Source organism: Amphibalanus amphitrite, unplaced genomic scaffold, assembly GCF_019059575.1.
Source record: "Amphibalanus amphitrite isolate SeventyFive unplaced genomic scaffold, NRLGWU_Aamphi_draft 000011F_arrow, whole genome shotgun sequence".
Taxonomy (NCBI): Eukaryota; Metazoa; Arthropoda; class Thecostraca; order Balanomorpha; family Balanidae; genus Amphibalanus; species Amphibalanus amphitrite.
The window spans coordinates 1,787,106-1,800,257 of NW_024881507.1; the positions used below are offsets into that span (position 1 = coordinate 1,787,106).

The following is a 13,152-nucleotide window of genomic DNA, read 5'->3' on the forward strand; positions in this document are numbered from 1 at the left end:
TACTTTGGACACCTCGCTCCCAAGTGGAAATTCATTGTGCCGCGCTCACCGTGGTGGGGCGGCTGGTGGGAGCGACTGGTTCGCACGGTGAAGGTGGGTCTGCGGAAGTCGTGCGGCTCCAGGTGTCTCTCTCGCACCGAGCTGGAGACGGTGCTCCTTGAGGTTGAGGCCTGCATCAATTCCCGACCGCTCACTCCGGTGACCGACTCATTGGAGGGTGACAGTCCGCTGACGCCCTCCCATTTTTTGACGGGACGCGGCACAGGCTTTCAGTCGAGAGTGCTCGAGGATCCGGAGGCAGTGAACGCCAAGATGCTTTGTGACAGAGCGCGTGTGAGGGAGAGACGGCTGAACCGCTTTTGGTCTGTTTGGCAGACTGAATACCTGCGGACCCTCCCTCAGTCGGTCCGTAGGTTCAGAGAGCACGGTGAGTTACGGGAGGGTTCAGTAGTACTGATCAGAGAGGACAACCTTCCCCGTATGAAGTGGATGATCGGGGTGGTAACTAAACTGTTTCCGGGCAGGGACGGTCTAGCTAGGTCTGCCCAGATCAGGACTCAGGGGGGACAAGTGAAGACCCGAGCCGTCCAGCGATTGCATGATATGGAGGTATATGACCCGTGAATGTACCCACCTGACACTACCTGTCTTGCCGCCTGGTCACGAGTTTGCCATGGAAATGCTCCTGTGTTCCTCCCTCTGCCTGGTAGGTCACACCAGTTAGAGCAGCGTTGTATGTTTGTTTGGATGGTGTTACATCCAAAGGCGGGGAGGATGTTATGGATTTTTATTTAGTTGTCTGTTACTGTCGAAAAGTAGCAGTGTTTTAGCTCGGTTTCGCTTAATTGCGTCGCTTTTCGTATGAAATACGTCAGTTTGTGTTCGGCGTGGTCTTTTCGGTTTTTGGTCTTACGCAGGATTTTTGTTGTACGTTGTTCGATGGAAGATGGTCGCACATGGCAAAATAGACTCTTGCTGAGGATTAGGAGTTTATTTGGAACAGGAGTAGCATCTGAATCTGCCATAGAACCGGAATAGCGCGATCGGAGGGTAGAGGGCAGGGTCAACGCAACAAGCCTCGCTTAGCGGGGACTCTGTCCTTGTGAATCCTTCCATTAAAAGGTTCGGACTAAATTTATTTTTTTTAAAAACTTAACTTACTTACGAACGCCTAAGGTTTAGCACACACCCTTTCGAGAACAAGGAAAATACTTTTCACAAGGCATTCCCGCTTTCCTATAAACCTTTGCGTCAGTTCACCTAATCTTCACGCCATTTCCAGCTAAACCCCACCCTATACAGATCAAATCAGCCAGCTAATGACGTCACTGGCCCAGTGACGTCACCGCTACCGACCCATCGGCAGTCCGATCGGCGATGGTGCTCGGCACCTCACGGCTATCGCCGCCGTCCGCTGACGGGCCCATCGAGCATTGTCGCGCGCCCCTCCCTCCCGGCCGTGGAGCAATCAGATCCGGTCTCCAGGGTTATCCCAGTCCATCAGATATAACCGACACTTCCTCCTTCGTCTCGCCATCTGGTCCCGGGGGGGGGGGGGGGGGTGACGATCGGGTCGGAGCGGTCACGGTCGCCGGACCGGCCCGTGTCTGCCCGTATCGCTCACCAAAGGGCAGCCTAAACTCAGCCACCGACTACGAGTATTGCGTGAGTTGGGAAAATCGGCGCAATCAGTGCATCCGAGTGGCAGCAAGGTGTCGAAACGGCCACCATATCAACTGATTGAGATCGCCACGGTCTATAGCAGCGACAATGTCGCCGCCTGTCCACACCTGAAGCGGTTCAGACGCCAGACGTGCCGATTCGATTACGTGCCTCGATTACGAGGCTGCGCTCGCCGGTCTCGCGGCTCGTGCGAAAACGCCCGTTCCGGTGGCGGCGGAATGGGGTCGTCATTTGTTTGACGGCCGATCTGGATTGGATGAGTAGTCGGAGAGGTTTTTACGCGGCGCAGATCGTGCAGGGTGCGTGATCAGGAGGCATGTGCCACCGGCTGGGTAAGGGGAGGGGGGTGTGCCCCATTACCTACCTGGAGATGACCGAGGCTGCGGTGCTCATCTCCCCCAGCTGCAACAGGGCGAGAAAGAGCGTCAGAGGGAAGTCGGAGAGATTTGGATGGAATTCAGAATATTGCAGTGCGAGAGGGAGTATCTGGCAAGACATAGGTACACTGAATACCGTATAAAATTTAGTCCAATCCCTCACAATTCATCCAACCCTCAAACCAAACACATGCGTAGTTCAGCCGGTTCGTTTCGTACCCGCTCGCTGTTCCCGTCCATTACCTTCCTAAAATCATCATCCGTCACGTTTTCAAGAAGTCTATACCATGACAGACCCCACCATCGAACCATCCGTCCGGTATATTGTCAACGGGAACAGACTCAGCAAATTGTTTGGGGTCGTATCCACGGGAACTGACAGAGTAGGTGACAAACGAACCGTGCCGTCAACAGGTCATCCACCCGGGGTCACCGCATCCCTACCTCGGTAACAGCCGATACATTGAGATCCGGCCGAGGTGACAGCAGAGTAGATATCGGGTACGGTGAAATGTGAATCTTGCGAACACTGACATCAGTCAGCACTCAGCAGCTCCGGAAGCAGGCCCATTGCGTCCACTCCAGAGCAGCCCACACGGGTCATGGAGTCTTGTACATAGAGCCCACACAAGGTTCCGATGCTCTGAGCAGTGAGCACTTGAACAGCCCACGCAGCCCTCGTGAGGTCTTGATCGAACAGTGACGGCTCAACATTTATCTGGTTTATGTAAGGAGGCGAAATAGGTTTGTGGCTCAGAAGCGGGTCTCTCCCCGTTGCTGCGTTATCAATGGATATTCTCATTCAAAAGCACTGGTATAGCTGCCACCAAATGGCGTGAATTTTACATCGGTGCCGAAATCGGTCACTTGTGTAACCGACTGCGTCATAATAGCCCGATGGAAAACTGACAGTGAAACTGTTAGACTGAACCGGTACGTAATTGCTCGTTCGTGGTTTTGTTAACATACCATAGGAGGGCCATTTCGCGGCCACACTATTGTTTGACCGGCTGGACGGCCGTGCGTCACGGCCAGGGCATTGAGAACGTGACAACGCGGCGAAAACGACGCCTCGTTCTATGGCGCTACAATCGTGACTGGGTACAACTGAACGGTGCAGCAAACAGTGAAGTTAGTGATTGAGAGACGATACAGGCTGCTACAAGTAAAACTACGTAATGGAAGGTTTTACAGGCTTCTGGAAAAATATTTAAGATCACCGAAACATTAAACGTTGCACTCGACCGAGTGCCAGCGATATCAAATGTCTCTTATAAGTTTGCGCAACGTAACGTAGCACGCACACGTAGGTTACCGTAATTCGACCAATAAGACCCAGTAGAAAGGCGATAAAGCTCTCCCCGTTCACTCGGAGTTAGATTGACATGCCTCAATGGTTCGAGCGCCTCCCGGCTGGACGTTCACCCGGCCGTCGGACCGACCAGTCCTCCACGCGCCGGCGTCCCACGCGCCCACGGACAGGCCCGATGGTCCGGTCAGTGGCAGGTCGCCACTGATAGGAACGCCGTACGATGGCGTCTCGACAGCAAAGCTGGATAGAGTGACGCCCTTTCAATGATTGCATCTTCAGTGTTCACTCGTGAGCACGTGCAGCGACTGGTAGTACGGTGGGATGGCTAGAACGCACACGCTCAACGCGCACCTTTCGCTGCGGAATGAAAGGTGTTTGTGACATTTCGTGTCATTCCCCCGCTTGACCGAGTGACCGAGTGGTAAGGTCGTGAATTCCACTCACTAGGCAACTGTGCTGCACATCGTATGATTCCCAGTCCTGATTGTTCCGCAGGCATGAGAACGTCCACGGTCCAAGCACGGTTACAACACGGCAACAGCATGGCCACGGCGCCACACGGAACGGCGTGGTTAGGTATAAGGGTTAGCGACGAATGAGGCGACGAGCATAAAACTGAAAGCCTGAAAGCCGAAGCCCAATGGTTAGAGGAAAATAAACAGCAAATAGCTCGGTATGGATTGGCAAGTCCTAATGTCTCAAAGACTGGTTCTGCCGGCCAACGCTCTCATTTTAATCGACGTACTTGGAAGCTAGCAAGCGGTGCATTCACAATATAACCGACAGAGCGCTGCCACGGTACCTAGTACGAGTATGCAGTCAAGTCACGAATCTTTCAATGAATGTTGAGTGCAAACATTTGTCAGATTGTAAACTACTTCCATTCCAGCAATAGAGCTGCTCTGAGCGCCTTCGTTGGAGCTGCATTACCGAATGCCCGACCAAGCGCTCGACTGTGTGGCGATGATGAGCCGATAATACACCGATGGGAAAATCAGGCAGTCCGATGGGAAAATTGAGCACACCCCGACCGTTGCAGACAACTGTACTCTCCCTGCAGACCTGCGATTTCATGGAATCGCGTCCCGGCATACGTATGCAACAGTTATCAGATATTCTGGCACAATTTTCCCGTAAGTCGTGTGTGACTCACCCAAACGATAATATGGGAGCTAGTTTAATGAAAGTGGGACTTTTTTGCACGGCCTAACCCTCGTCACGAGTAACAATAAACAGGCATCATCGCGGGCACGGGCATACATAATTGTGTCGTCAATTTGCATGTCTCTGGTTGCTAGTATCTCCAGATATGGTTTTGCTGACACAATGAGAGTGTCCATCCACGGAACTACATGGGAAGACTAAAAAGCGTCTATATGATATTATTGAGTGTTTACTCTTGCAATCATACGTGGAGAAATGTAAGAAACTGTGGGTGTTGGGGCATCGCAAATCCGCCGGCCGAGCGCGGGTGACCTTGACCTCCGCCGTCTGCTGCGGCCCCAAAGCCGAGCCGACGCGCTGATGCGGGGGAATTTGCGTTGCCCGAACACCCACACCCCTTTACAAGTCTCCACCTATGTTTGCAAGTAATCTTCATGGTGCCAGCCTGATAAATTGGGCTATTTGTGATTCCGACAAAGAAACGGATTGTTTCGTAGCTTAAACGCATAATACCGGGAATCTGCAGCTGTTCACGGGACAAGATATAGATAAGATTCAATAGAAGTAACTGATAAGCAAAGCCGAGCGCAATGCGCGGCAGCAGCAGAACTACATACGACTGAGGGCTTAGCTTGAGCTTGCCCACTATCAGTCTAATCCGCATATCTCCTATCAGCCGCGGACTGATACCGTTCGCGAAGTGTCGCTGTCGTCAGATGACCGGCAGAGTGTCGAGAGCGGCGCGGACCGTAGGTCACGATCGGGCCGTTGTGGTGCCCTGAGGAGGAGCCCTGAGGTATCCCGTGTAGAGGCGCAGTGTCCTTAGGTAACACCAGCTGAGAGGCGCAGCGGCGAAGGTATGTGATGACCTGAACGGCAAGGGAAACTTGGCGTCGTCGTACTTATGCACAATATAGTTCTGCTGGATGCAGAGCTATATCGATGAAGTTAACATCCAATGCCATCCTATGTCATTAGCCTGCGTATAAGTAATAATTTGTTAGGCCGATGAATGACGATGCAGGTATATTATCGCATATGGCAGTCTGAAGCCTAGAGCGCTGTGCGGTGAATATCTATGCTGTTGTTTTGGTATATACTAAAACAACAAAGGTTACATCAATCGTTCGCATGTCCCTGAATTATACTTTATTTTGTTATAATTTGATCGTTGGAAATTTCCATTTAGTCCAATCCTGAGAAACGCGTGCTAAAACCTACCCAAGTTCGTTCTACCCAAGTGACAAGAAGCGTAACAAGCTTGACTGATTTTGGCATTGCGAACATTCTGAACAGCTGCCGAATGAAGCGTACAAACCCTGGGAAAACACTAGGATACGATCTATAGGTACCCCGCGCTCCCCAATTACCCGCAGTGTCCGCCCGTCTGGTGGGTCAAGGAGCCGGGGTCGCGCGTGATTAGACGGCTTCGGAGGACATTTTCCCACACCTCGGCCAGTAACTGAGCGAGAATTCCACAAGATCAAGGCTTTGCACAGATAGTATCCTGCAAATTAGTACCAGCAGCGACCAATTAGGAATAATCCCTGTTCAAGAACGGCAATCAGATGGTTGTAACAAATGTGTAGACCAGGGCATATTTTAAGGATTTTTCACTGCGTCCCAAAGGTGGCATAGGGCACACGCTTTGATCGAAAAGGGCACATTGCAAGCGAAATAGTATATAATGCAAGTGAGATAATGTACAGATACATTGTGTAGTGTGCTGGTGGAGGGGCACTGCAAGCGGGATGTTGGGAGCGGGCTGTGATTGCTTTTGGCCAGTCTCGAAATTCGCCAAGTCGTAGTGCGTTCTTTATCCGCATTCAAAGGGCGGACCGGCGACTTAAAATGACATTTACATTGTTGTTAGTCACTCGTTTTCCTGAACGGCGTTGGGCGTGTTTGACCTCCCTTGACGCACTAAATTGTACCTATGCTTATAGAATAAAAATGAATATGCACATGATTAAAATGTGATACATACGTCTCTTCATGCGTTTTTCACCCTTATCAATCGATTCAAAATAGAGGTTGACGTGTGAAACATGGCCAATTTGCATTGAAGATACTATGTATTTGAAATAATTAGATGACGTAAGGTCAAACAGTACCCACCTAAGTTGTGACAAAAAATCATCGGATTTTAAAGCTACATAAAAAATCCATCATAGATTAATGCTTTGGATGAACGGATGCTTTGGATGCTTCGGATTTCGCTTCCTTACTGCCTATCATGTAATATAACCCAAACTTTTCCCAATGGAAGTTCCTTTGCTTAATTATTATGCCCAGAAATGTGTCGATTTTGTGCCAGTTCCGGGCGCTTTGGGGGGGGAGCATGGACCCGTGGCCCCCTCTATATCCTCCTATGGCCAGACGGCAATGACGGCCCTGATCTGACCGTATGCCATCAAATGTCAAACTTCGCAATGATGCGAAATTTTTTTTTCGGAAAACGTGCCGGTATCTCAAAAACTATGATAGCTAGGAGGGCGCAATCGACAGGAGAAAAGCAATCAATATATCTTGAACAGCTCTTTCGTCAATATTTCGTCAGGATTGAGTTCAGATCAACCGTTCAGGCTCCATAGCCAAAAACGGGTAAAATTACAATTTTTGTCAATATAGGTTTCATGAAAAGCTTTTGAACTAAAAAGGGTAGAGAATTTTCGTTTGCCAAAATCATTCTTCTCTCATTTTTACCTCGAAATGTCAAGGTCAGAAGAACTTGACCTCACATTAAGGTCATTTCGTGACCAAGATAGATCATGTCGCATATCAGTCGATGCGTTTCGATGAGGTACCTCAAAACAATGATACAATCCACTGTGCATGCAAAAGCCCTGTAGGGCCGGATTTTAGGCCAGGCTCCGGGCCTGCGGGCTCCAACTTGACATCTCTAAACAGGACTTTAGGGAAGGCAGGACACAGAGTCTGAGCCCTAAGGACAGGGCAGGCACAGGCCATGAAGCTAAGCTAAGACGGATACTTGAGGGCTGGGTAGGATGCAGGGTCCGAGGGCAAGGCAAGGCGCGGGTCTGAGGCTATCATTACACAAGGCTGGAGAGTAGTGCAAGACACAGGGCCTTAGAACACCTGATGATCAACACACCTGATGGCAGGGCAACACGCAGGATCTTAGAGCAGGGCAAGAAATAGTACCTAAAGGTAGAGCAAGACATAAGACACAGGTATGGCACAAGGCCCGAAACACCGCCCACGTCTTGTCATACCTTCGGGCCCCGAAGGTATGACAAGACGTGGGCGGTGCTTCACGGACGCTGCTATCAAATTCCGCGAGCTGACGTCATACTTGTGGTAGTGTTTGAGCAATGGGCCTGTTGATGTCTCCATGGAAACCCAATTTGACACGTGTAATTGCGGCGTGCTGCTATCACCGGTGAAACAGGGCCAGGGTATGGGGCCTGAGGGCAGGGCAAGGCTCAGGGCATGGAGGCAGAACAAAGCACGGGTTCTGAGGACAGGTAAGGGCACGGGGCATGAGGACGGGAAACGGCACGGGACCTGAGGGCGGGAGACACCACAGGGCCTGATGACAGGGCAGGGCACAGCGCCTGAGAGCGGGCATGGGACACGAGACCTTAGGGCAATGCAGAATACAGGGCTTGAGGGCAGAGTAGGACACAGGGTCTGATGGCATGGGACGGCACAAGGCCTGACGACAGGGCAGAGCACAGCAACTTAGGGCGAGGCAGGGCACGGGCCTGAGGGCGATACAACGCATAAGGCTTAATGGCAGAATAGGACACAGGGTCTAATGGCAGGGCAATGTTTATGAGGCCTGGAAGCAGAACAGGACAGGACAGGGCCTGAGACAGGGCAAGGCATTAGGCTCGAGGATGGGCGCGGGGCCGGGGCATGAGGACATGGGAAGGCACAAGGCCTGATGGCAGGGCAGGGCACATTACCTGAAGACAAGGCAGCGGCACGGGGTCTGATGGCAGGACGTGTCACAAGGCTTGAGGGCAGCGAAGGGCACGGGGCCTCAAACTAGGGTAGGGCAGGGCACGGGGCCAAAAGACGGGAAGGCAGCGCATCAAATTTCTAGGCAGAATATATAAAGTATCGTGTTTGAGGGCAGGGCAGAGCGGGGCACAGGGCCTGAAGAAAGGGCAGGGCAAGGTACAAGACCTAAGGACAGGGCACTGGGCAGGGCACATATCCTAGGGGTATAGTAGGGAAGAACATAATAAGGTGTATGACCAAGGGTAGGGCAGGGCACAAGGACTGGAGAGGGCATGTATGTGCTTAGGTACATAGTAAATCAGGCCACAAAGCAATCGGAAAGCCAACATCTTTTACACAGTAAAAGACCGAGGCATGTTACTTATTTTTGCTCGCACTTTTCGGCTGAAACCGTGGCATTTCAGTGTGGGACGCAGTGGTCCAAATTTCGCGAGGGCTACGTCCCAAAGGCAGGGGGCTGCGTCCCAAAATGGGACGCAGTCAGTATGTTAAAATATGCCCTGGTGTAGACTGGTCGGAGAACTGTTTTAAGGGTTTACATTTTCGATCGATCGAAAATGGTTAAGTAAGTAAGGTTAAGTATGTACATTAGTAGATCATCGCACATTGGTCTTACAAAAGCAATTGCATACATGCAATCTGCACAATGCACATTGCACGTTGCCTGTAACGTTGACGGGGCCCATTTAGGAACTTACCACTTCGTAATAACCTATCTTTGCTATCGGACCTTCGTCTTCATTTGGCCTGGAAATTCACAGAGCGTTCTATCATTTGTGTAATGTTTTTTACTTATTTTCTAGGATGTCTTAGTCCTACGAAACAAAAAAGTGAAACGCTTCAGTCTTAGACATATTTTTTTTCACTGTATCACAATCACAATATTCTGGCATTTTAGATGCTGTTCAGTGTTCACCGTTGCATCGTATGTATTGAGAGGGTGACTAAAGACCATGTGAAGACTTATCTGTAACTCGCCAGAGCTGAACACTGTTTTTAGCTGACGAGACTCCGAGGCAATCCAAGTATCGGCGGTCAAAGTTCTAGCGCTGATTACTATTGCGTCGGCGTTTACAATGCTTTTTTGTGTGTTACCTACGTCATCAAGGACTCATATTGTTGCACCTCACATAAGAACAAACCATGATGGAAGCTACGCAAATTAGTTGTAGGTAGCAACTTACATCCAGACCAGAAACGATGCAAAAGTGCCAGAATTACACATGTACACGTACTCCTCTATGAGTTAAACGTGAATAGAAAACGTTCAGTTCACCGAGCCTTATGAAATCGGTGTGGTGGTTAGCATGGCAAGAGATTGGTATAAGGTATAGGTATCCTCCTCGCAAAATTATAAAAAACTTGTTTGTAAGAAAAAATATTTAAAAAAACTGTCAAATGTACGCATGTATCTTATTTTCTGCCATTCACCTCTCATTCAAACCAAACCAAATAACGCGCTCCGGCTGCCACGGGCCAGCACCGACACTTGCCGTGCGTTCTCAGTCTCTCTGACCCAGTCTTGCCGCTGTTCCTCCCACCTGTTCTGACACAATACCATCTCCTTGGCACCCAGCCATCACCAGTGGAACCGATAAGACACAGGCAGCCCTGCCCACCTGTCCTCTCTCCTCCGGAAACATGTCCTCAGACCACCTCCCACATGTCCTCCCGTATCTCCCTCGTCCTCCCACCCACCTTCCTCCCAATCTATCCTCCCACCTGTCACACCGTGAGGACTCTGTGCGCGGGGACACTAAAAAGGCCGCCTCTCGGCCGGCTGCCGGAAGCGGCGCCGCTGCAGCGGCCAGCGGCGCTGACGGATGGCGGCTGCTGGCCGTCAACAAATGGCCCTCCGGCTCGGCGGAGCCGCCCGCGCCGCCGGCAGACGCCCGCCGGCCGCCACACGTGCGCCACGCGCGCGCGTGCCAGACGCCTTCGCCGCCGGTGCCGACGCGTCGAGGCCGATGGACGCGGCCCGGTGCCAGCCATGTGGTGACGGTGGTGACGGGAGGTCAGAGACTGGTGTGTGTGGTGCTGGTGGTGGTCGTAAGGGTGGCGGAAGTGGTGTTGGTTGTGTAACTTCCGGTATTCTACGGGTGAGATACGTGTGTTGTTGCAGTGAAGATGGATACAAATATGTGTAACTGATTTGTCCGAGGAATCAGAGAGGACATTAGCGATAACGGTAAGCATCATCAAAACATTTTCGAAAGTTCCGCTTCCGTTGCACGTTTTCACGTCACTGCACATTTATAAGAATCTCAACTCGCAACTGTCCTTGTCATCTCTCGTGCCATCCCTCTTTGCTCCGAAAGGACGTCTGCGGGCACCACTCTCGACCCCCAGCGGTCAGGCGGTATCCACTGATGTGGTGCCTTTGGGATCACCAGTCGCACAGGAGCCCAGCAGCCGCCTGGGATCTACCGCAGTCGCCACATGCATCGGACCACCACACTCCCCATCCTGTACCCGAGGCGGTCTGCTTTGTCAGGCTCTGCAGGGTCGCTCTGCGGCAGGAAGCCGATGCCACAAGCATGGCGCCGTGATGTCGAATGACATCTCAGGGTGACGCGTCGCTGTTCTTTTCTTCTGGGATCACGGCTGCCGGTCGCTTTGTTACGACGACCGTGGTTCTTGTTGACAGGTCATTGTCGTGATGCTCCAGTTCTGTTCTCCTGCTCCAGAAATCGCCGACGACTGCTTCGTTATCAAAGTTATTTGCCGGGCCATTATTCAAGTACCGTTGACTGTCAGGCTTTGATCTCTATTAGAGACTGACGTTGGCTGTCACCTGTTCCCAGTGTCATCCGTCACGTTCCCTGGACTGTCTTCACTCCTCTCTCTCTCTCTCTCTCTCTCTCTCTCTCTCTCTCTCTCTCTCTCTCTCTCCTCTCTCTCTCTCTCTCTCTCTCTCTCTCTCTCTCTCTCTCTCTCTCTCTCTCTCCTCTCTCTCTCTCTCTCTCTCTCTCTCTCTCTCTCTCTCTCTCTCTCTCTCCTCTCTCTCTCTCTCTCTCTCTCTCTCTCTCTCTCTCTCTCTCTCTCTCTCTCTCTCTCTCTCTCTCTCTCTCTCTCTCTCTCTCTCTCTCCTCTCTCTCTCTCTCTCTCTCTCTCTCTCTCTCTCTCTCTCTCTCTCTCTCTCTCTCTCTCTCTCTCTCTCTCTCTCTCTCTCTCTCTCTCTCTCCTCTCTCTCTCTCTCTCTCTCTCTCTCTCTCTCTCTCTCTCTCTCTCTCTCTCTCTCTCTCTCTCTCTCTCTCTCTCTCTCTCTCTCTCTCTCTCTCTCTCTCTCTCTCTCTCTCTCTCTCTCTCTCTCTCTCTCTCTCTCTCTCTCTCTCTCTCTCTCTCTCTCTCTCTCTCTCTCTCTCTCTCTCTCTCTCTCTCTCTCTCTCTCTCTCTCTCTCTCTCTCTCTCTCTCTCTCTCTCTCTCCTCTCTCTCTCTCTCTCTCTCTCTCTCTCTCTCTCTCTCTCCTCTCTCTCTCTCTCTCTCTCTCTCTCTCTCTCTCTCTCTCTCTCTCTCTCTCTCTCTCTCCTCTCTCTCTCTCTCTCTCTCTCTCTCTCTCTCTCTCTCTCTCTCTCTCTCTCTCTCTCTCTCTCTCTCTCTCTCTCTCTCTCTCTCTCTCTCTCTCTCTCTCTCTCTCTCTCTCTCTCTCTCTCTCTCTCTCTCTCTCTCTCTCTCTCTCTCTCTCTCTCTCTCTCTCTCTCTCTCTCTCTCTCTCTCTCTCTCTCTCTCTCTCTCTCTCTCTCTCTCTCTCTCTCTCTCTCTCTCTCTCTCTCTCTCTCTCTCTCTCTCTCTCTCTCTCTCTCTCTCTCTCTCTCTCTCTCTCTCTCTCTCTCTCTCTCTCTCTCTCTCTCTCTCTCTCTCTCTCTCTCTCTCTCTCTCTCTCTCTCTCTCTCTCTCTCTCTCTCTCTCTCTCTCTCTCTCTCTCTCTCTCTCTCTCTCTCTCTCTCTCTCTCCGCTCCCCACTCTGCTGCCGATCGGGACTCTGTCTCCCTCTGTCAATGTCTCCGCTGAGCGACGGAGAGCCGTCTGTCTCTGTCCGTCTCTGTCACTCCCTACCAACTGAGACAACCGAGAGACATTCATATAGCCCACCGCCCACCGCTCCAAAGCGGCAGCGGCGGCAAGAGAGGAAAGCAAGAGATGGGCTGCTGCCATCGCCAAACGCCTGTTGATCACCGCCTGGTGGCAACAGCTCCTTGTCAATGTGAGCGACTGGACCAGCGGCGCCGGAGATTCTCTCGCGCCCGGCGCTGAACTGTGTCAGGGTTCCGGCAGACTGGGTCAAATCCTCCGCCACCAGGGGGGCGAGAGGGGGCCTGTCTCGAATGTCGGCTGAATCACGTACGGACGCGGCCGGGGTGCATGTGCCGCCGGGTTCGGTGAAATATTGCGCGCCTGCCGCGGTTTGTTGACATGTGAACTCCCTGTACGTGATGGAGAGTGATAGTGTTTTGATAGGTCGGCACTGAATCACGCGGTGACAGAAAATAGATCTGGAATTCAGCGAGCGGGATGGGGACGCATGTATTCCCAGATGAGATGTTTGTGTATAGGGCATCAGTGACCAGACGTGCCGTTCATTTGTGCTGTATCGCTAGCGGACAAAGCGGACCCCAGAGCTGATC

The 13,152-nt window shown here is 51.7% G+C and overlaps 1 protein-coding gene across 2 annotated transcripts in view; it reads left to right on the forward strand.

Moving 5' to 3' along the window:
- Nucleotides 1–5,244: 5,244 nt before the first annotated feature.
- Nucleotides 5,245–13,152, forward strand: part of LOC122382408 — a 90,536-nt gene continuing 82,628 nt past the window's right edge. The window contains exon 1 of one of the 2 annotated variants that reach the window (XM_043367692.1): nt 5,245–5,393. The gene's annotated coding sequence lies outside the window, so the exon portion shown is untranslated. Of the gene's footprint in view, nt 5,394–10,417; nt 10,715–13,152 lie in introns of those variants that run through there. The other variant, XM_043367699.1, reaches the window with a different exon arrangement.